We start from the raw sequence: 24,450 nt of genomic DNA on the forward strand, positions 1-24,450 counted from the left end.
TAAAATGCTAGGCTCCAGACATACATTCTTAGAAAGGTCTTCCCCAAATTAAGGCTTAGGTTTTACACCAGTTGACTTTCTTTTGCCAGGAATTCCCTCCATGCAGGAGAATTCCTTTAGTTGATCTTCTTCGAGGTAAGGAATTTTGATATTAATTTTATCTCTAGATTCATTTCCTGTAGTCCTCATTACTCTCGTCTTCCTTCGGTTTACTCTCAATCCATATTCTGTACTCATAAGACTGTTCATTCCATTCAAAACTTCCGTTTTCCTTTATTCATTTATTTACAAATACTGACAGAAGCGAATAATGAGTCGTCATATCACGCTGTTTACAATTTTGTTGCATATATCTAACTTTCTGGTTATACGGTTATACGTAAATTAAGGTTTTCGTAATGTCACGAACAGTGTGAGAAAATTTCTACATAGAAAACGATACCTATTTATTCAGCCATGTCCCAAGTGTCTTTGTGCTCGTAGTTTCACCTAGCACTTCTCAAAAAAATTTATCGATCATTTCCATCTTACGGCAGTTGTTTCGAAAATTCAAATTTGTAAGCACGTTGTGCATATCGCATTACAATTTTCTTCCACTATGTCTAGATGAATAAATACTTTTTAAGGGTTTTACTTATTTACAAGGCTACGGCTGTTGGTTCTAGTGCTTTAACTTCATCCGAATGTGGGCGCTACCGAAGGAAAAGAAAATGTGTGGTTTCCATTAATGAGGACAGAATGAGCAATAGAAAGAGCGAAAGAAGGCGTAACGCAATTGAGACGAAATCTGAGTACGTTGTTAGCGTTGCTAGCATTGTAAGCTACGGAAAACTATCACACACAATAAGCTAGTGTCACCTCTAAAGAAGAAAACAGCATCGTGTTTCAAATAAGACGGGCCCGAAATGTATTTCCTTATGTTTCGTGGCAACTATTTCGGAATAGCAGAGAAATAATTAGAAGCAATGTTCTGCAAGGTAGAGAAACAGCACACACTACATACGAAGTCTCAGCTCGAGTTCATGAGGAGGTCGTTGAGGAAAACACAGTCAGTAAAGGTGGTGAAACCTGGTTACCACGATCGCCTGATCTCTCTCCTTGTGATTTTGCCTGTGGTTCTACTTGAGACATCAGGTGTCCTCAAATATTTCACACGAGCGTATAGAGTATAGAGAAGTGCCAGAATACTGAAAACAGTCCTCAGGCAGAGCTGAATCGATATCATTGGAGTACTGAAACGCTCGTTTCGTCCGCACCCCGCAGGTCACATGATGTGACACACGCGGCTGTGGTCAGAACCCACACATTGTTAGTGATGTGCGGCGCGCGAGACAAACTACGTGACGTATGCAATTGCGGAATCTTTTAAAGCGTTACCCAATGGCAGAACAACTGCTCTGTGGATTGGGGAGGACCACTCACTATGAACCTCATACGCAACATTCTATAGAAACATCTCCTCTGCCCCACAGTGACACGCCTACTACACTGCTGGGCGACTCCCAATTTTGCGAGCCCCGAAACCTCTCGTCGACATTGTTTTAACATTTAAGCCTTTCAACCAAATCAATGCCAGAAACTAAATGCAGGCTTTTTTTTTTATCATCCACCCCCCTCTCTATTAATAGTACTGCTTGGCAATGCATTGTCATCCGCCTGAGCTTTCTGAAAGTTTATTTCCATCAGGAAAATACACGCTGTTTGGGGAAAGCAGTCGCTCATTATGTAGCATAGGTGACACCGGCCACAACTCACATAGAAATATTGCAGAGAGCCCAGTACATCATCTCTTCGCTGAACAAAGCCCCTATCGTCCAGATACTGGAAACGGGCTACGGCGTGTACAATAGCTAAAGGAGGAATATACGACAGTGACCAGCAGTGATGTCTTACAGCTTCTTCTGGAAACAGTTCTTCTATAATTCAGCAAAGTTCTTGCTTCATTCTTCTGCTTAAGTCGTCCTTTCAGGGGACGTGAAAACGATCTTGGACGAGGAGATGGTGGCGTCGCAGCGTGGAATTCCACATTCCACTATACTGCAAACGGTACAATAAAGAATCTGGAATGGCAGATTTTTGCCTCATGGAGAGGAGCGCGGCAAATCAGATGCGACGTCGTGTATACCTCAGAAACAGAACTTAGGAGCCACCATGTTGTATGAAGTTCCTATTTTGTGGGTTCTTTTCATTACAGAGAATGTGATATTAATACAAGCTGTTTCAAAGCATCCGCAAATTGAGGATCTCTCGAATACGCGTCGTTGTCGACACCATTTGCTATAGTAAAATGATGGTAAACTACATATCGGTAGTTAAAGACTTCCCAAGTTTGATGTTTTTAGAGTTATAACTTGCATGCTATGAACTTATACCGTTTCAATGCTACGGCAAGTGATGATATATGAAAAGTGTGTCGTCTTGATACAATTTGTCACAGTTAAATATCAATGACAGTTGTAGATTCAGTCTTTAAACAGTATACGAGTATACATTTTACGGAGACCCAGCAGTCGTGTTGAAGCTATAGCGTAGTTCCTAGTGTCGTGAGCCGTGAAGGTAACATATTGACTTGCACCTAATCAAAAATTTTCTTTATTCACCTTTTGTTTTCGAAAAAATTCTGGGTCTTCCTTATAAATTTAATAGAGCGATTATATGCAATAGGAGATCTGATTTACTGCAATTCTTGTCGTATAAGCCAACGACTGGAATGTTTCAAACAATCTCCTCTTCCATTCAAATGAAATTATTTCTTGAAATCTATGTGCTATAGTACGTTACATCAGAGTGTTGGTAGTCAATTCTAGAGCAAGAATGTGGATATTACGCATACGCAGACTCACATTACACGATGTACTTCGACTATATTCAGTTTAAATGCGAAAATGGGATGAACATTTGATTGAATAAACGAATAACTTCCATTAGCATGTATCCCAGATCGTTGCACAGCGTTATGTAGAATTCCTCTACCAGAAATTCTCTGTTCTAGGTATTGGCAAATCCAGAATTTTCTTCGCGAATTTCTCTTTTTCGTCAATCACTAACAGAGCTGTTTGTGCAACTAACGCAGCTATTTTACGCGCGCACATTTTCACAAATGGACTGTATGATTTACGTGCCACATAACTCCTGCTGTAGAGCGCTGGTGCAAATTGCAGTGAGGAGCACGTTGTGTTCAGTGAGACGCAGCAAGTGGTTTCAAAGCGTGCAGTAGCCACGACGTACACCCGGTCTGGCGGGCTTCGAGATGACAAACACGTCCCGTGTGAGGAGAGCTTTAGCTGTAATCCCGTCTAGTACAGGATCTGCTACGCTCACGATTTGTAGAATTTGTTTTATTCAACACTGTGGCCGCATGTCGTTCCCGCCGCTGCCGTCTGTAAATTGTGTAAATTTTATTCTGTGCGTTATCGGATTTTAACTGTTTGTATATCGCAATTCGGGAGGTGGTAATTGGGGCTGGAGCTCGTGGGCGAAGTGACACTTCTGCGGAGGGACATTTCTACGGAGACCGAGGCCCTTGCTGCGACGAGCATCTTTTCACAGGTAGCATACAGGCACACTGAGATTTTTTTTCCTGTCTAGTAGTGTAGCGCAGCGTACTGCAGTCCATAATACGCGTTAGTAGAAATTAGTTTCAGTGTATGCTGAAAGCCAGCGAAAACTGCGATCAGTCACTTTTTATGACACTTAATTTTTCTGTAGCCAGTTTCAAGCTGGTTTGCTCACTATCAGACGATGTCCAGGTTAGATTGGAATGTGACAGTTGGAAAATTCATAGACACCATCTTAGTTTACAAAGTATGTCATTTCATCTACTCTAAGACAAAAAAGGCGCACCACTAAAGAATTATCTGAACGGGACGGAAATCGGTAAATGTGATGTACGAGGGTTGGAACTTAAATAGTGGCAACAATTTATTCACAACCGATACAAAAGAGTTACATGTTTGCACCTGTTACTGTCATTCAAAGTAGTTGGTTGGTTGTTTTGGGGGAAGAGACCAAACTGCGAGGTCATCGGTCTCATCGGATTAGGGAAGGACGGGGAAGGAAGTCGGCCGTGCCCTTTCAAAGGAACCATCCCGGCATTTGTCTGGAGCGATTTAGGGAAATCACGGAAAACCTAAATCAGGATGGCCGGAAGCGGGATTGAACCGTCGTCCTCCCGAATGCGAGTCCAGTGTGCTAACCACTGCGCCACCTCGCTCGGTTCAAAGTAGTCACCAGCGTTGTGTAGAACCCGTTGCCTGCGATGTGGAAGGCGTAGTATATCTCTAGCAGAGCCTGTTCTGTTGATGGTGCGAATGGAGAGGTCTACTGCCTTTCAAATCTCTGAACAGCTCTGAAGTGAATGGCGCGAAGTGGTTCAAAAATGGTTCAATTGGCTCTGAGCACTATGGGACTTAACATCCATGGTCATCAGTTCCCTACAACTTAGAACTACTTAAACCTAACTAACCTAAGGACATCACACAACACCCAGTCATCACGAGGCAGAGAAAATCCCTGACCCCGCCGGGAATCGAACCCGGGAACCCGGGCGTGGGAAGCGACGAAGTGGTTCCTTCATCTTCGGCTCCGAATCAAAGTCACAAGGACTTAAGTCTGGGGAGTATGGTGGATGGTACAGTACTTCCCAGTCCCATCGACCGAACAGAGCAGCCATAGTTTGCACGGTATGCGCCCGCGCATTGTCGTGCAAAATGATGGGTAGTTGGGGCAGAAACGGTCGCCGCTTCTTTCGCAAAGTTGATCGCAGGTGATGCTCCAAAAACGAACAGCAAAACTGTGCATTGACGGTCTGCCGTGGAGGAACGTAATGCGTTAGGATAACACCATCACTGTCATACACGAGAATCACCACAACTTTCACCATACTGGGGCTCTGACGCACTTTCGACTTTCGTGGCGACCCATAATGACATCATTCGTTGGATTGGCGTTTCAGTTTTGGCTCGTATGATGTGGCCCATGTCTCATGCAGTGTTACGATACGGCGTAAGAAAGCCTCTCCTTCGCGCCCATAACGCACCAGGTGCGTCTGAGCAGCGCCGTAACGCAACTGTTTCTACATTTCCATCAAGTCATGCGGAACCCAGAGTGATGTAATTTTTCACATGCCCAGGCGTTTCTTCAGGATGCGAAGCACAGTCGTATGCCCAAATCGGGTTTCGTGGGCGAGCTCACGAATAGTATGGCGTCGATCAGTGTCCACTAACCCGGCAACAGCATGCACTTCTTGTTACGTTTGCGCGTTTATTTTTACGTTCCATTTTTAGTCAAATATCTCCACAGAGCCGTGTTCTGGCATGATTTATTACCCTACTAGACAGTCCCCCATGCCACCCCAGAGTCGTAGCACAATACACACATGTCATATTAATGCAAATAAATCCACCTGACGGGGTCTAAACCCGTCAGATGGGCTGTGGGAAAAAATAAACCAGTGTCTGGTAATAGTAAACTTGTTTCATTCAAAAATCAACGAATGTAAAGCAGAAAAGTATCTGAAACGTCACTCTGCACAATTGTCACAAACAGGGGATCAGCCCAGCATCTGCCTAAACCGATGAGGGAAATCGGTGCACGTGTACGGGTATGGAGACAACCTCATGAATCCACGGACCCTGCGGATTTGCAGGGGACTGTTCAAGCTGGTGGAGGCCCTGTAATGGGTGTAGGGCGGATGCAGTTGAAGTGATTTGGGACCCCTGATACCTCTGGATACGACTGTGACAGGTGACATGTACGTAAGCATCTTGTCTAGTCACTTGCATCCATTCATGTCCAATGTGCATGGACTGAGGAAATTCCAGCTGTGAATGCAACACCTCAAACGTCCAGAAATGCTACATGGTGGCTCCAGGAACACTCTTCTGAGTTGTAACACATCCGCTGGCCACCAAACTCCCCAGACATGAACATTTTGAGCGTATCCGGGATGTCTTGCATTGTGTGTTCAGAAGAGATCTCCACCCCCTCGTACTCTTCCGAATCTATGGATAGCCCTGCAGGATTCATGATGTTAATTCTCTCCAGCACTACTTCAGACATTAGTCGAGTCCATGCCACGTCATGTTGCGGCACTTCTGCGTTTTCGCGGCGGCCCTACACAATATCAGGCAGGTGTACCAGTTTGTTTGGTTCTTTAGTGTATTTCATCACGGTAATAGTGCGATATATTTTTTCCATGTAACACTAAGCCCACATACCGCATCGACCTCTACTTTCATAGTACAATGCGATTGTTTTCATAAATCGTTTTCTTTTTCTAAGTGCTGCTTATATTTAAATTACTTTCTGCCGTTAATAGTGTTAACTTTGAACACGTCCTACTACTTTGCTGAATGACACCTTTCTTTTAAATTTAATATTTTATTCTTATTTTCTTGCAGCCCAATGCACTGACCATCAATACAAACTTCTGATTCATAAAATACAAGTTGAGGAGTGGGGAGAATGAAGCAGTATTTGTGAGGCAGTGGTTTATGGAAAACAGCATTCCTGAAATTGACTGACCTTCCCAGAATCCAGACCTGAATCCAGTGGAACACGTTTGGGAACGTCGACGTCGCTACAGACCCCACAGTCAAACATAACTACCAACTCTGGTTTCGGTTCTTGAAGGGCAGTGAGACACGGACTCCGTTGTAAAGGCTACGGGTGGACACACCACATATTAATGTCCCAAAACGGGTGTCCTGATACGTTTGATCAGGTAGTGCAGGGTTTTTCTTACTGTCGACCAGTTGTCTATGTTACAATTCATAGGTGGTACTTCAATGTGCATAAATCTGTCAGTCAGTTATACTCGAAAAAAAAATACGGCAGGTGTTAGTAACACTATTAATACTAATTCCGTTGCCGAAAATTGCCACTTCCATCGCTGTTGAGCCATTGATATAACTACAGGGTAGAAGGATAGAAAACTTCTCTCACTGTTCTCAATACTCCTCTCTTACTGTTTTATAGAAGCTTCATGTTCTCTCGTTACGTGTAGATCCTGAGTCCTTGATCTATTTCTTAACTGTCTCCAATGACATTTTTCCTCATTTCATTGACAGGAATTCAAATGGCTCCAGTTTCTTTATGCTGGAGAGTAGAGCTATAGGTCTTTCGACCAGTTTTCCAATTGTAGTTTTTCAGTTGTGCCAATGTTTCTGTTATAAATTCAGTTTGCGTTCCCTAATTTCGGTTCATCGTGCTCCTTCCAGAGTCTATTTTCCTGCATGCAAGCTGACTTTCCTTCTGTGCTTCATTACCTTGCTACCTGCCTGTCGACCTCAAAATGTCTATTTTATAGTTAACTTTTTGTATTAATGGAAAGTAATGTAATCTCTGTTTTCATTCAGTGTGTCGTGTTTCATTTGCGTACACCGGATACTTTTAAAACAGTAGTTTTCTGTAGTCGATATGTTACGCCACAGGGTGATCTTAGGTTGCCAGTTACACTGTCATTGCAGTGAGCATTCTAAGACCAGCTAGTGTGAGATTCGGGTGTTGGCTATGTTGCTGAGTGGATGGAAATGTCTTACAGGGCACAGATATAAAAATTCAGATATACAGAGAAGGTGAAATCGCTTAGCGGGCCTAAGGGTTCCATTCAGTCCCTTGCTGACCGATCTGATGTGGCAGTAGCAGATAGCAAAACGTTTAAGAAATCGTTCGCACATGAGAATCGTACAAACATACCGTTAGTTGACTATCGGACAGACTTCCGTATGAACGGCATATGTAGTAATATGCATCCCCGGCGTGGTGAAACAACTGAAAGATTTGAAAACAAATAAATCACGAGGTCTGGATAGAATCCCAGTTCGGTTTTGCAACGAGTAATCTACGGCATTGGTCCCTCACCTAGCTTGCATTTATCGTGAATCTCTCACCCGGCACAGTGTCCCAAGAGCGCTTTCGGCACAAATTTGGACAGAGAAAAACATTCGGTAGGAAACAAACAGAATGCTATGAAAGCGTTGCTTAGAGCGCCAAAGGGGCAGTTACTGAGTGTACTCAAGGAAATGGAGATTTATGTACACAGAAGACGACAACCGAATTTACTGCTGAATGAACAGAGAATGAACAGAGTGAGTTTAACCTAAATGCTTACTTCGATGTATTCAGAAACCTACTGGTTTGAGCGGCGTCCGGCGCTCCAGCGGATTGACGTGCGGTCGTGTGCACCTGCCACCGGCGACGAGGGGACTGGGCCGCCTCCCCACGCTCCACCGCAGGAGAACAAGAACATCATACTGAGCAGCCACGTCGTGCCGCCACTGAGATCCCACTCCCCGTGTACTATCGACTATCGATTTTTTAATTTTTAATTAATAATCACAGTTTCGTCAATTTCCCTGCAGTTACGGTTACAGTAATTGAACTGTCATGCTGGAAGATTTCATTTTATACTGGCTTTTCCACAATTGTATGTTTTACTTTACCGGGATATGACCTTCACATTATTAATATTAGCACATTTTATGTGGATTTTAAGGATGGATCCAATTCCACGCATAGTATGTCAGTACATGTTCTGTTGTCAGACGCTCGTTTTGGTATGAGATGTAATTCTGCTTTGTGAAGGCTACGTATAGCACCGTCACCTACTGGAACTTTATGACACTATAGCGATTGAAGCGGTAATATTGCATCATGTCTCGAAACAAATTCAGCAATGTTTCAACCGAAATTACTTATTGAATGTCCCTCGTGTATTGTATCCTGGCTACAATTAAAATTTTCTCATTTACCATCGGTCCTAGTGGTGCAGTTTTCATGGCCAGCAGTGTGCACAGACCTTTCCAAATTCTACGTCGTTAGATGCTGTCGTCGTTAGACGTGTACTTCGCAGTGGCTTCTGATTGTACTAAAACCAGATAAAGTAGCGTATCAGACCACACTCTTTCATAATTTTCGACCATTCATCACCCGGCTCATTCTGTTGCTTGCTCTGCTACTATGATAGATTTCATTGCCTTATTTTTGTGGCACCTTCGTTAGCTTTGTATCCATCAAAGTCAACATGGGCAGATAAGTTCTTGAACTCACACACAATGGCTCTTCAGTTCCAATTTTGGTAATAAGATCAGCTATAAACTCCACAGAAACAACTGCAGACCTAATATGTCGATATAGAATTACTGGCACTTCCTAATGCTCAGGACTGAGAAGAATATGGATAATTGTGTTACATATGTCGGCCTTTTGGAGCTACCAAAGGCATTCCTATATATGACCAAAACAGGATTGATCAAGAGCTAAACAATGCTTTCAGTGTTAGGATTTGTATTTGATTAGGGTATGTCGTATGTCCCTAGCTCGTACGTGCTCGGGATCAATGAGATACTGAACCCCAAACGTGTATCCTTCTTACGTATGTCCGCATCTGTCCATATTTTATTTTGTAGAAAAACAAATTCTTTCTGGTGTGAGAAGGCATGTCATGTACCCGCCGTTAGGTTTAACGGCTTTGTAAGAAAACAGAATACTCTTGATCCAGAGAGTGGCTCCCCAGCTGCAATACGGGCTGTTACGTGGCTTCCCCAGGGGCTGATACTTCGCACCCTATCTGTCTGCTCGGCCACACACCCCGAGGCAAGCAGACGCGCTCTCAATCAATATGTATGGAAATCGGCGGTAATGGGCTATAAAGTGTTTCTCCCCTCCTCATGTGCCCCTTCCTCCCTCACGATCAGCAGATAAACACGACTCACGGCACGGTAACAATAGTGCGCCGTTTATTTCATAGAACGGTTCTTCAAGGAAGAGGCGTTTTGCGCTGTGCAATGAACGAAGCATGGACACACAGTGGGTGCCCGTCGTCTTGTTGGAACGAATCATCAAACGTACACTACTGGCCATTAAAGTTGTTACACCACAAAGATGACGTGCTACAGTCGTGAAATTTAACCGGCTGGAAGAAGGTGCTGTGATATGCAAATGATTAATTTTTCAGAGTATTCACACAAGGTTGGCGCCGGTGGCGACACCTACAACATGCTGACATGAGGAAACTTTCCAACCGATTTCCCATACACAAACAGCAGTTGACCGACGTTGCCTGGTGAAACGCTGTTGTGATGCCTCGTGTAAGGAGCAGAAATGTGTACCATCACGTTTCCGACTCCGACTTTGATAAAGGTCGGATAGTAGCCTATCGCGATTACGGTTTATCGTATCGCAACATTGCTGCTCGCGTTGGTCGAGATGCAATGACTATCAGCACAATATGGAATCGGTAGGTTCAGGAGGGTAATACGGAACGCCGTATCACTAGCAGTCGAGAAGACAGGCATCTTATCCGCATGGCTCTAACGGATGGTGCAGCCACATCTCGACCCCTGAGTCAACAGATGGGGACGTTTGCAAGACAACAACCATCTGCACGAACAGTTCGACGACGTTTGCAGCAGCATGCACTATCAGCTCGGAGACCATGGCTGCGGTTACCCTTGACGCTGCATCACAGACAGGAGCGCCCGTGATGGTGTACTCAACGACGAACCTGAGTGCACGAATGGCAAAACGTCATTTTCTCGGATGAATTCAGGTTCTGTTTACAGCATCATGATGGTTGCACCCGGGTTTGGCGACATCGCAGTGAACGTACATTGGAAGCGTGTATTCGTCATCGCCATACTGGCGTATTACCCAGCGTGATGGTATGGAGTGCCATTGGTTACACGTCTCGGTCACCTCTTGTTCGCATTGACGGCACTTTGAACAGTGGACGTTACATTTCAGATGTGTTACGACCCGTGGCTCTACCCTTCATTAGATCCCTGCGAAACCCTACATTTCAGCAGGATAATGCACTACCGCATGTTGGAGGTTCTGCACGGCCTTTCTGGATACAGAAAGTGTTCGACTGCTGCCCTGGTCAGCACATTCTCCAGATCTCTCACCAACTGAAAACGTCTGGTCAATGGTGGCCGAGCAACTGGCTCTTCACAACATGCCAGTCACTACTCTTGATTAACTGTGGTATCGTGTTGAAGCTGTATGGGCAACTGTACCTGTACACGCCATCCATGCTCTGTTTGACTCAATGCCCAGGCGTATCAAGGCCGTTATTACGGCCAGAGGTGGTTGTTCTGGGTACCGATTTCTCAGGATCTATGCACCCAAATTGCGTGAAAATGTAATCACATGTCAGTTCTAGTATAATATATTTGTCCAATGAATACCCGTTTATCATCTGCATTTCTTCTTGGTGTAGCAATTTTAATGGCCAGTAGTGTATCTTCACTTAGAACTTTACCAATTCCACGAGTAGGGGGTAGTAGCTTGAAATTTCACTATCATAATCGTACTTCGTTCAACATACAGCACAAAAACATGTATTACATTCTGATCAGGCAACAGTTGGGGCGCAGTAGTACTTTCGATGCCCTGTAAGAAGTCCAGGTTCAGTTGCTGGTTCGTAACAAAACTTATCATGACAGCAGACTGTACTTTTCTTATGACCTAGTATATTTACAGCTCCGAGCTACGGATATTAGAGGCACCAGTTACTGCGTCTGCTGACTTTCAGAAAAAAGAGCAGTATCCGCAGATTCACCATATAGATGGAGCCTAATCCAAAATACCCTCTGAATCTCGAACAAAACTCATACAAGGCCGGAGCTAAAACAACCCAGCCTACTCCTTGGAAAGAAGAATGAAAAGTGTAAAACATACACTGAAGGGCCAAACAAATGGGCATAAGCATGCGTATTCACGTACAGAGATACAGTATGTAAACAGGCAAACTAAGACGCTGCGGTAGGCAACGCCTATGTAACATAACAAGTGTCTGGCGCAGCTGTTAGATCGGTTATTGCTGCTACAATGGAAGGCTATCAAGACTTAAGTGAGCCCGAGCGTGGAACGTGCAATATACGGTTGTATTATCATATCAGTCCTTCATACTCCCAGCTAGGTTGGATACGCTCACATAAGGTACACGATCTCCACACGATGTGCTTACTTCATCGATTTCTTAGTCAGTAGTGCCCCCAGTACTGATCTTCTCACATTAAACACCTATCATCATTCCACAACCACAATACCAGATCGGATACGTCTAGCATCTTGGCTGTACCTTTACATAACATAAAATCTTTCTCCGTGTCATTCTCCATCTCAGCCATACGACTACGGAACGCGCTCCCCTGTGATCTGCGTCTTATCCAGAACCACTCAACATTCAAGAGGGAACTCAAAACTTACATATTAGGGACGGTATAGCCACCATTGTTGTGCCCCTCTCATCTTTTTCTTTCTCCTCTCCATCATAGCTTCGAATTTTACCATTCTATTTCTCTTCCTCTAACTTATCTATATCTCTTTCACCCCATTTTATCGTCTTATGTCTCTGCTCGATGTGAATTACTCACAAGCTGCAAGAACATAACGAGAAATTTCCCAGCTAACAATAGGACTGACATTCAAAAAAGAAAAATATGTTTGCTTTCATATACATAGTCATTACTATTATTATTATCATTATTATTATTATTATTATTATTATTGATTGTTATAATTATTTTTTGATTGTTTTAATTATCCTTTTACTACTGTTATAATCTCTATTTTTTCTTTAACATTAATACTAACTATATAACACTTGGTATGTCCATAATATTCTGTACAAACTGAAATTCGTTCAATCTGAGTATGCCTGGTTAGGTGTAAGAGAGGGCCTGAAGGCCCTAATCTTGCCAGGCAAAATGAATGCATAAATGAATAAATACATAAATAGTTGGCGCACGAGCGATGGGACACAGCATCTTCGAGGTAGAGATGAAATGGAGATTTTTCCCGTACGAGCATTTCACGAATGTACCGTGAATATTAGGAATCCGGTAAAACATCAAACGTCCGACGTAGCGTCAGTGCAATTATTGTCTTTGAACAAAAGTTTAATTTCTGTTCGTCTCATTCCGTATTTCTTTCAGTCACCTTTTGTATTATACTGTATTGTACTACAGTTATCTCTTTGTATGACCGAGTTTCATCGAGTTTATCAGTGACATTATGCGGATGTTACTTTCGTCCTACAGTTTTGTACGCCAGGGTGAATCCGGACTTCACCAGAAAACTTTCAGAAGTTGTTCGGGTATATCAGGGACATTCGCTATCAGAGTATCCGCGGTGAAAAACTACGTCTTGCAAGAATTGCAGCTTTTTTATTCATTCAGACGGCCAAGCAGCTCTGAAACTTGTCAGCCTCTGCTGCTAGATCGAAGATTGTTGCGGAGTGTCATGAAACGTTTCTAAGGCTAGCGGAAAGCATCAGGATAAAACTGCTGTGAGTCCCTGGTCACTCAATAAGTAGTGGTAGGGAGCAACCTGACAGACAGGCCAGGGCGGCGAAAACGGCTCCATTCGTTGGAGCCTTAAGTCTCACTAAGATGAAAGTAGATCTAAACTACGTACTTGGATCGGGACGCAGTAAGTGGAATGTCGGACTAAACTCCAAACATAAAAATATTATAATGTAATGCCGAAAAATGTTTACAGAGAATATCTGTAATCCTTAGATGAGGAAACAAATTAAAATCGTGGAAAATTTGCTGACTGGAAAGTTCTCTGGCTGCCGATGGCAATTTCAAGAAACATCTGTACACGATGGGAATAGGGAAAGAAGTCCCCTAAGTGCAGACAATGTGGCAGCGAGATGAAACCCCATCACGTTTAATGGTCAAATGCAAAAAAATTAAGCCAAAATACACATAATATTAAATCCCTTATTCCGGAAGAAATTTTGGATAACAGAAACCTTGTAAAGGGACCTTTTCTACTCTAAGTGAACTGGATAACTTTACTAGGATGACAAGGAGAAATATCGCACAGCAAATTTAGTTTCGTTGAGGGCCACAGCAAGGGACTAGGACCACTATTGCTTTATCTTCTTCGTCACGTCAAATCAATCACTCAAATACGAAAGCAATGAAAGAAGTTCCCTGCCTATTACTGAGATGACTTTGATGTGTATGCAATTTTGTTTATCTTGTTTCGCTTCATATTGCGCAGTAACGTGTGTTAACTTTATGTGCTTAACACATTTCTTGCACCGATTTTTTAATATAGTGCTGTTAGTATAACATTATTCACACTTGACAGGGACGTAGTGAGGGAATCGTGTAACACGATGTTAATAAGACAAGGATTAGTGAAATACCATGTTCATTATTATGTTGTTATGAACAACACCTGTACTTCGAAAATTATTAAATGTTAACTCGCTAGGCATTCTGTCGAACAGTTTGCATAGGTGATAGAGAAGCGAGACTTACCGAAAATTCTTGGGGTCTGTCGGATCTTTCCCAGATTTCAACATGACCACCACTTTAGCTTTACACCAGATTTGGGCCATCCGTAACTTCGAGATGCAGTAGTAATAGTATTTAAAATAGACATTTTAGTACCTAGTCGGAATCTCTCGTAGGTCATCTAGGCCTTAAACATTGCTATTCTTCATGCAGCATCTGACGTCCTCTAGTTCTACTAAAGTGAAACGGCAAGCTGTAAAGTCAGTTTCTTCAGCATATCTTTGTAGCTTTGTTCTCTCAGATCTTCTTTTGGTTTTGCATTTAGTAGGAGATGACGAGCTACTTGATCAGAGCATTACAATGGACGTTTCAGCAGAAACTCTAGTGTGGCCATCACTAAGGGTTTTCGAGTTTCCACGTTTTATTACTCCTATGCGTCATGTCTAACTGTGTTACTAGGTCTCATCACTTTTCTGTTCTAGAGGCAGGAATGGTAGACATCAGCTGTTCATTGAATAATTGCTAGTATTTCTCCAGATGGGTATTTGAAACTTTGTCAAGTCCTGGTATACAGGTGGTTCTACGGCCCCTAGGGATATGTTTCCGTGAGAACACCTCTTTTTTCCGTGAAAACACCTCTTGGTCTGCTTGAAGTTGCCTGAAGTCTGCACGCTGGAGCGCATGGTTTCAGCAAACGTCCAGTAATCAACACTGTCTAACTTTGGGCCTGAAAACCTATTTGACATGTACAAATTCCAATATGTATATTATATTGCATTATTTGAATTTGTAAATAACTGTACTGTCTTGCAGAAGAAAATAATAATAATAATTTGCTAAGAAAGTTTCATTTAAGATAGGGCCTTAAGTCATTAAGACTGCCAGGTGCAGATAATTCATAAATACACTGTTTCTGCTGTTTGAAAAGTAATGAATGCAAAGATAACGTCAGCTGGAAAGTTCTGCACAAATCCTACTCCAGCAATGGTCGAGTGTCCTTAAGCTGGAGTTGAGTAACTTGAGATCACACAGTCCTCATCCTTACGTGTAGTTTGTACTCATTGGGGGCGACTAATCACCTGCTTTTCATCCCATTATTATTTAAATTCTAACTTCTTGCTATCTCCGCGCCCTTCCTCTCGTTTTTTTGGTCATTAACCATACACGATGGAGTGCAGCGATAACAGAACGCCTCGTAGCCCCCACTTACTAGTGGCAATCGCTTTATTTGTGCTCACGCAGGACAATGGAGCAGCCAATCTCGGAGCGGTGATAGGTGCAGCCGAGAGATGACTCGCCGGTGAACTCCATTATTCTTAGTTTATGGCCCGACTAACGCAATCAAGGGCGTGATTGAAGGAGTAACGAAGAGGAGGTGGTCGGCTGCAAGAACTACCGGAGCTCCGCTGGCGCCAGTAGGTTCTCCTGCCATACGGCGGAACCTGGCCACCCCTCTAGCGTTCTCTGTCTCGCCCCCCTCCTCCCCGCCCCCCCCCCCCTCACTCACTCTCTCTCACTCACTCTTACGCCGTCTGGGGAGGCAGGCAGGGGCGCCGATTTCAATAGGTCCGGTCAACACAGCACGACAATAAGTCGAGGGTTGTTATAGCTACCGCCTGACAAACACCATATTGCCCAATCATCGGAGGGCGGGGGACCACGGGCAGCGGACGGGAAGGAGAGTCCGTCTTAATTTAGTCACACATCCGGCTCAGAGAAACGGGGGTGGGAAAATAAGCGAAGGGAACGGAAATATGAGACGCAAAGCGGGGGGGTGTCACACCAGCTGCAGCTAAATTGGTAATTAGTAGCACTGCCAGGCTGAGGCTCTCACATTTAAGGAAGAATAGGGTTTAACATCCCTTCGACGTCGATGCCACTCTATATTGTGAGACACGTTGGCGTGTCTGGATGGTTTGTTAAAATACAGATCTGTATTCGAATCACGTTCTCATCCACAGATCCGGTCCATCACGAAATTCCATCCAAGCACAAATCCCTTATGATACATCCTGGAAATCTCCATCCCAACCCTCTGGCATTACAATAATATTATTCGTCTCAAATTAAGGTGTTTGGAAATTTTTGATTTGGAGGGTAGAGTTTACGTACTACTCCTTCCACGTCCTTGATTACATTTAAATGCACTTTGATCATCTGTTATATTAAATATTAACTGTAGGAGAATGTTCTGTTCTATTTTAGAACAGTGAAGTTACACTGTCAAAGTGAAGTACAAGTGTTCTTTTGAAAAATACTTTTTAACTCACAGCTGCTTTGACCACAGTTCACAGAATCATTACAGTCAGAAAATAAGAAGAGTATATCCAGTATCTTGTGACAAAGGCAACGCATCAACTCTTCATTGAGCGCCCAACTTTGTCACTTAAGATTAACTGCTGTGCCCGCTCTTATGTCACATTTCAAAAAGGAGGTTACGTTAACAGGGGACGCGATAGCAAGCTTTCTTTACAAGTGCTCGTACAGCGAAGCGTACCACATCTAGCCTCGGAAACTCAACTTTTTATCGGTGTCATTAAGAGCGTAACTGCGCTACGCAGCCATGAAATGTGAAGTTGGAGGCACCGTTTTGAGCTGAAATAGGTGACCTGATGTCAAATGAGCCGAAGCACAATGAATGGTACAATGCTGTGTGCATAGTTTATTAGGTCAGGGTGCACTGTTGATAGTCGGGGAAAACGGTAATCATAAAATGTTATTAAGCTTCTATTGTCAGAGGGACTGTGCGGAGAAACCCCATAACTTAGTCCTGTTAATATGCGTTTTAACTGCTTTCCTTCAAGACAAATCTACATATGCATCCAAATCTACATGATTATTCTGCTATTCAGAACTAAGTTACTGGCAGAGTGTTCATCAACCAGCTTCAAGCTATTTTATCTCTACCGTTCCCGGAATAAAAGATTACTTAAATCTTTCAGTGCGAGCTCTGATTTATTTTATTTTATCGTGATGGTCATTTAGCCCCGTGTAGATGGGCGCCAACATAATATTTTCGCAACTCGAAGAGAAACTTGACGATTAAACTTTCACGAGAAGATCCTGCCGCTACGAATGCCATCCCAATTCACGTATCATGTCCGTGGGATTCTCTCCCCTATTTCGCAATAATAAAAAACTATCTGCCCGTCTTTGAACTTTTTCGGTGTCCTCAATCAGTTTGATCTGACGCGGGTCCCGCACCGAACGCAAGTACTACAGAAGAGGGCGGTCAAGCGTGGTGTAAGAGCATCTTTAGCAGAGATGTTTCACTTTTGAAGCGTTCTTACAATAAATAGCAGTCTTTGATTTGCTTTCCTCCAACGTTATCTGTGTGATCGTTCCAATTTATTTTATTCGCAACTTAGTTGAATATACAGCCTTTATACTTGTTTTATTTACCGTGTAACTGAAATTTAGCGGATTTCTTTAGGCGCCCATGTGGATGACTTCACACTTTTCATTATTTGAAGTCAATTTCCACTTTTCGCACCCCATAGATATCTTATCTAAATCATTTTGCGATTGTTTTTGATCATCTGATGACTTTACAAGTTGGTGGATGACGACATCAACTGCAAACAATCTAAGAGGCTGCTCATATTATCTCCTAAATCGTTTATGTAGATTAAGAACAACACAGAGACTGCAACGCTCTTTTGGGGAACGCCAGATATTTCTGTTTTACTCGATGACTTTCGGACAATTACTACGAGCTATGACCTTCCCGACAGGAAATCACGAACCCAGTCGCAAAACTGAGACGATGCTCCACAGGCACGCAACTTGATTAGAAGTCGCCTGTGAGGAATGGTGTCAAAGGCTTGACGGAAATCTACAAACATGAAATGAGTTTGACATCTCCTGTCAAGAGCATTCACTACTTCGTGAGAGTAAAGAGCTATTTGTCTTTTACAAGAATGATATTTACTGATTCCGTGCTGACTATTTGTCAATGAATCGTTTTCATCGAGGCAATTCATAATGTTCGAACACAATATTGTATAATCATACCCTGGAAGGAAAGTGTTATACGGTCTGGACCGGAGGACTTACCTTCATTAAGTGGTTTCAGCTGCTTCGCTACGTTGAGGATATCTATTTCTTAGTTACTCATGTTGGCAGTTGTTCCGAATTTTGGAATATTTACTTTGTCTTCTTTGCTGAAGGAATTTTCTGTCAGTGACATCGTTATATCGCATTGAGGGTATTGATTGTGTCTTGCGCTGGCGTACTTTACATACTACCAGAATCCCTTTGGCTTTTCTGCGAGATTGTCGCTCATGGTCTCCAAAATAACCAAGATGAGATAGTAGTAGAAGAAAAAGGGATTTCTGGGGGGGGGGGGGGGGCAACATAGATGTTTGAAGAAGAGACACGAAGAGGAATTTTGATAAGAGGAATGTGACAAGACCCACGCACCTCCAACGGCGACGGCAACAAAAGCCTGCAAATCTATATTGAAGTGGAAATCAGCACTTTGGGTGCCACACAAGGCACCTGTTAACTTCAATAATTCGTAAAATTCAACAGGAAATTGCAGAATGTTTATGCTTATGAGTAGGAAAAACAAACCTGTAATGTGCGAGTACTGCATTAATAGTTGCCCTCTTGCCACAGTCTCGTCGTTTAAATATCTGTGCGTAGCGCTGCAAAGCGATACGAAATTGTACGAGGATGTGGGGACTGTGATAGAGAAGGCGAATGGTCAGCTTCAGTTTATTATGAGAATTTTGGGGAAGTGTGGTTCATCTCTAAAGGAGACCACATTCAGAAAGCTAATACGACTTATTCTTGAGTACTGCTCCAGTGTTAGTGATCCATACAGGGTCAGAGTAAAGGAAGACATCGAAGCAATTCAAAGGCCGACTGCTAGGTTTGTTACTGGTGAGTTCGATCAACACGCAAGTGTTATGGAGATACTTCGGGAACTCAAATGGGAATACTTGGAGGGAAGGCGATGTTCTTTTCGAGGAACACTACTGGGAAAATTTGGAGACGCAGCATTTTAAGGTGGCTACAGAACGATTCTATTGCCACCAACATACATTTCGCGTAAGTACCAGGAAGATAAATCAAGAGAAATAAAGCCTTATACTGTGGCATGTGAACAGTCATTTTCCTCTCGCTCTGTTTGCGAGTGGAACTGGGAAAGAAATGACTAGTAATAGTACAAGTTGCCCTCCACCACTCAACACTCAACGTACGGTGTTTTGTGGAATATGTATCTAGACGTAGATGGAAATGTGGCGTAACAATCAGGAAAACAAATATCTTGGTGGGAAAAACGTGTCCAGTTGGCCGTCAACGTAACTCCTTGAAGAAGCAGCGAGAGAAGTGGTGCAATGGTTAAGATTGTGGATTTGCATTCGGTACGAATGGGATTCTGATCCCCATTCGCCCACTCACAGTTGGGGTGTAAAGCAACATGGCCGACTTGCTTCTTAACCTTGCACATACCGCTCCATTTGCTCTATCTCTAAGGGAACTCATCGTCTATGTGACGATGAACAATTTTTCTTCTCTGGAGAAGTACGTGAGATTAGATTAGATGGAGTGCAAAAAGTATTATATCTCGATGAAATGTGGACCACACATAAAAGGAAGTGCTATATTATACTACAGAAAGTAATGAGATGCACAGAAACGACACTTTTCTTCAAAGACCATAATTACAGTGAAGTCACTGCGATCTACACTCCTGGAAATGGAAAAAAGAACACATTGACACCGGTGTGTCAGACCCACCATACTTGCTCCGGACACTGCGAGAGGGCTGTACAAGCAATGATCACACGCACGGCACAGCGGACACACCAGGAACCGCGGTGTTGGCCGTCGAATGGCGCTAGCTGCGCAGCATTTGTGCACCGCCGCCGTCAGTGTCAGCCAGTTTGCCGTGGCATACGGAGCTCCATCGCAGTCTTTAACACTGGTAGCATGCCGCGACAGCGTGGACGTGAACCGTATGTGCAGTTGACGGACTTTGAGCGAGGGCGTATAGTGGGCATGCGGGAGGCCGGGTGGACGTACCGCCGAATTGCTCAACACGTGGGGCGTGAGGTCTCCACAGTACATCGATGTTGTCGCCAGTGGTCGGCGGAAGGTGCACGTGCCCGTCGACCTGGGACCGGACCGCAGCGACGCACGGATGCACGCCAAGACCGTAGGATCCTACGCAGTGCCGTAGGGGACCGCACCGCCACTTCCCAGCCAATTAGGGACACTGTTGCTCCTGGGGTATCGGCGAGGACCATTCGCAACCGTCTCCATGAAGCTGGGCTACGGTCCCGCACACCGTTAGGCCGTCTTCCGCTCACGCCCCAACATCGTGCAGCCCGCCTCCAGTGGTGTCGCGACAGGCGTGAATGGAGGGACGAATGGAGACGTGTCGTCTTCAGCGATGAGAGTCGCTTCTGCCTTGGTGCCAATAATGGTCGTATGCGTGTTTGGCGCCGTGCAGGTGAGCGCCACAATCAGGACTGCATACGACCGAGGCACACAGGGCCAACACCCGGCATCATGGTGTGGGGAGCGATCTCCTACACTGGCCGTACACCACTGGTGATCGTCGAGGGGACACTGAATAGTGCACGGTACATCCAAACCGTCATCGAACCCATCGTTCTACCATTCCTAGACCGGCAAGGGAACTTGCTGTTCCAACAGGACAATGCACGTCCGCATGTATCCCGTGCCACCCAACGTGCTCTAGAAGGTGTAAGTCAACTACCCTGGCCAGCAAGATCTCCGGATCTGTCCCCCATTGAGCATGTTTGGGACTGGATGAAGCGTCGTCTCACGCGGTCTGCACGTCCAGCGCGAACGCTGGTCCAACTGAGGCGCCAGGTGGAAATGGCATGGCAAGCCGTTCCACAGGACTACATCCAGTATCTCTACGATCGTCTCCATGGGAGAATAGCAGCCTGCATTGCTGCGAAAGGTGGATATACACTGTACTAGTGCCGACATTGTGCATGCTCTGTTGCCTGTGTCTATGTGCCTGTGGTTCTGTCAGTGTGATCATGTGATGTATCTGACCCCAGGAATGTGTCAATAAAGTTTCCCCTTCCTGGGACAATGAATTCACGGTGTTCTTATTTCAATTTCCAGGAGTGTATTAAAGTCCCATGACATTTAGAAAGGCGGAACATGGTTCTTAATAGGGCAGTGTGTGCTCTGCAACTTACTTCCATAATGACTAGGAGGTTGGCAAGCAATTTTTGTGGCAGCACTTTCCATTTTCCGCCGGCAATTTTGACAACTGCTGCATCGTCGTCGGTGCATGCGAGTAGGGGGACAAGACCACGGTCACCCAACACTACATTGTTGGAAAATTTATTCAAAATTGGGGATCCAAGAGTGCAGTGACAGATGTGCTAATGTCACAATGACATCATGGTGGGAAGTAGGTCAACTGGGCTACCTCCACTATCCTAACCTCCACTATCGCCCTCCCCTCACCAACAAATTTTGGTGGAAAAAATGTCAGTTCGGCTACCTCCACTAACATAATACAGCGGTGGGAAAATGGGTCACTTGGGCTACCTCCACTAAACTAAGTCATCCGTCCACCACCTCTTCCTTGGAACTGGTGAGAAAAGACTCATTCTGTGCTGGGCTGCCGGGTAGTATGGATGTAAGTCTTTGTTTTGAATGCAGTGTTTATTTAAACAATTTGAGTTGTCATAGGCAGTAGCTTCACCCAGTGTGTTCACCATGAAGTTTACAGTCCAAGTGACCTGGTACATAGTTCTGCCACCAGAGGGCACAGTCGTCCCATGGCAGTCTGGGGAAAAATGGTGAGAAAAGGACTCGGTCTGTATACAGCTGCTGGAGTGAGGAGAAAATGTACTTTATTTGTTTCCAGTGGGTAAGTGGAACAATTTATTTAGGGATGAATTTCACGTAGTTTAAATATCACACTGATACAAAACACTGGCCCTGGCATTATTGGGGTCGCAGTTAATAGCCTACAGACAGGTGAACTACTCATAAATCACTGAAATAATGCAGTATACCGATGTACAGACACGCAAACAACTCGTAAATTATTAAAATAATCCATATATATAACACTCTGCAACCATGCTCACTAATTGTAAACTGTTGAAAAAGTGCATTGCACGGCCTACAGACATGTTGACAAAATAATGCAGTACACCAATGCATAGACACATTCACTACACGTAAAATCGGCAAAAAATAATGCGTGTGTAACACTCTGCAAAAGCACTCAGGATGCTCAAACAGCCGAAAATAATGCAGTGCACAAACACTCATTGCACGTAAAAAGGCTTTCGGACTATTGTTAAGAAATTCGACCGTTATGAATCAGCGAACTGTTTCCTATAGACTTCCAAGGTGGAATTATGAATGGGTCCATTCTTCCTAGCGATCCTAATGGGATAGCCCATACCACATTCAGGACGCCTCTGGCCATGCATGTGTTTACCTAGCCACCGTGGCTGACGCAAATGTTTCATAGCTGCAGGTCTAGCGCCCGGCGAGATGTTTGCTTAGCAGCCCACCCTCGCAGGGACTGCTAAAAGGTTGTCAGTGTTATACTGACACCATATGTGTCTCGGAAATCGTTAAGTGTCGCAGAAATAGTTACTGGTCGCTATTGTTGTAGGAGCTTTCATGATGTCTCAGCTAGTCTGCATGGACATTCTTGTCGTAATAGGATCTGTTTACGAAAATAGTCCAGAATAAGACCGAATGCGTACTTCTTGATGGTCCTAATAAAGCTTCCCATGCTACCCTTCCTGGAAATCCTGATATCCTCCTTCAACATATGTCTCAGAAATGGTGTACGTTCTCACCGCTAAAAGCCTTATCATGTATGTGCAAGCTTGTGAAAACATCGTTAATCAAAAAAGCATTCTTGTTATTGGGAAACACAGCACTGTCTAAGCACAGACATGAAAATCAGAACAATTATGCAAACAGAATTCGAAGCACTGCCCTGTAGAAGAGAAAAATGGCTAGAATTTTCGGTGTCCTGCAGCTGTTGATGTCCTACAGCACAGATGCTGCCAGTGTAGGAGCACTGTCCACTTTTTCTGCTGCAGACAAGACTTTCAGCAGAAAAACTGTTTTGTACAGATCGCCATGTTGCACTGACAGTTAAACCCTGCAAAAGTGGTCTCCAGATTGTTAAATATGGGAAGACACTTCCTCAATTGCACTGACCTGATGACAGAAGGTTGAATATTTCAGCATGAAACCCATCTTCAAGCTGGCTATATCACCACATCCCATATAGATGCAGTAAACACGCATTTCATATCCTGCACGATACAAAATCATCACTTCCGCCTCCTGCATATAGCTATCGATCACAATACACTTGTACATATACCATGAGAACAGATAGAATAAGCACATGAATCGTATATAGTCCATGTAGCACTAGATATTTCCTGTGAGCTCGATAGGTCATCCACCACAGCCGACAGTCTCAAGTCATCTGTCCCCACACACACGCTAGCCCGACGTGTGAGCAGAGCACCCTCAGTGGACCGAGGTCACTCTCTGAACTGTCGTACAAAGGCTGTGTCGGTTCCCCTCGTGACAAAGGTGTTACTGTTTCTGGTAGCAACCTGTTTGCTTGCTTGTTTTCGACACCCATCTCCAGTCTCTGAGATTACAAAAACATATGTATTTTCACATGGTTTACCAGAATATCATATCGTTTTCGCGATACCTCTCGATATCAAGTACATATGGATATCGTTGGCGATACTTGTGAGCACCTGTGGATCCAAGACTGGCTGTGGTAGTAAGATGATTATTGCGATAGTGCTTTTAGCATCTGGGTACTTGTAAGGCGATTATGCCTCTCTTTTTAAGACACACTCATATGTGTACCCATCGCTGATTTTTGCTCAGTATTGTTTCGTATCGCCAGCAATCAGTTATTAGCGAAGTATTATACTTAGTAGTAAGGGATGCATGATAGGTTTGCCTTGTTCATCAGGCTTATAAAGTATGTGTGTGTGTTCTGACATGTGCAAGGAAAATGAATATGTCCAGTCATAAGGACGATATGGATTTGATGTTAAATACCGCGACAGCAAAGGGAATGGAAGATTTTTTTTAACTTGGAAAAGTATTTCAGGTCATAAGAATATTTCTGTTTCCAGAGACATAGCCATTAGCAGGAGGTATTTCTGATACTTCACACATT

This window comes from Schistocerca serialis, chromosome 1 (assembly GCF_023864345.2).
Source record: "Schistocerca serialis cubense isolate TAMUIC-IGC-003099 chromosome 1, iqSchSeri2.2, whole genome shotgun sequence".
Lineage (NCBI taxonomy): Eukaryota > Metazoa > Arthropoda > Insecta > Orthoptera > Acrididae > Schistocerca > Schistocerca serialis.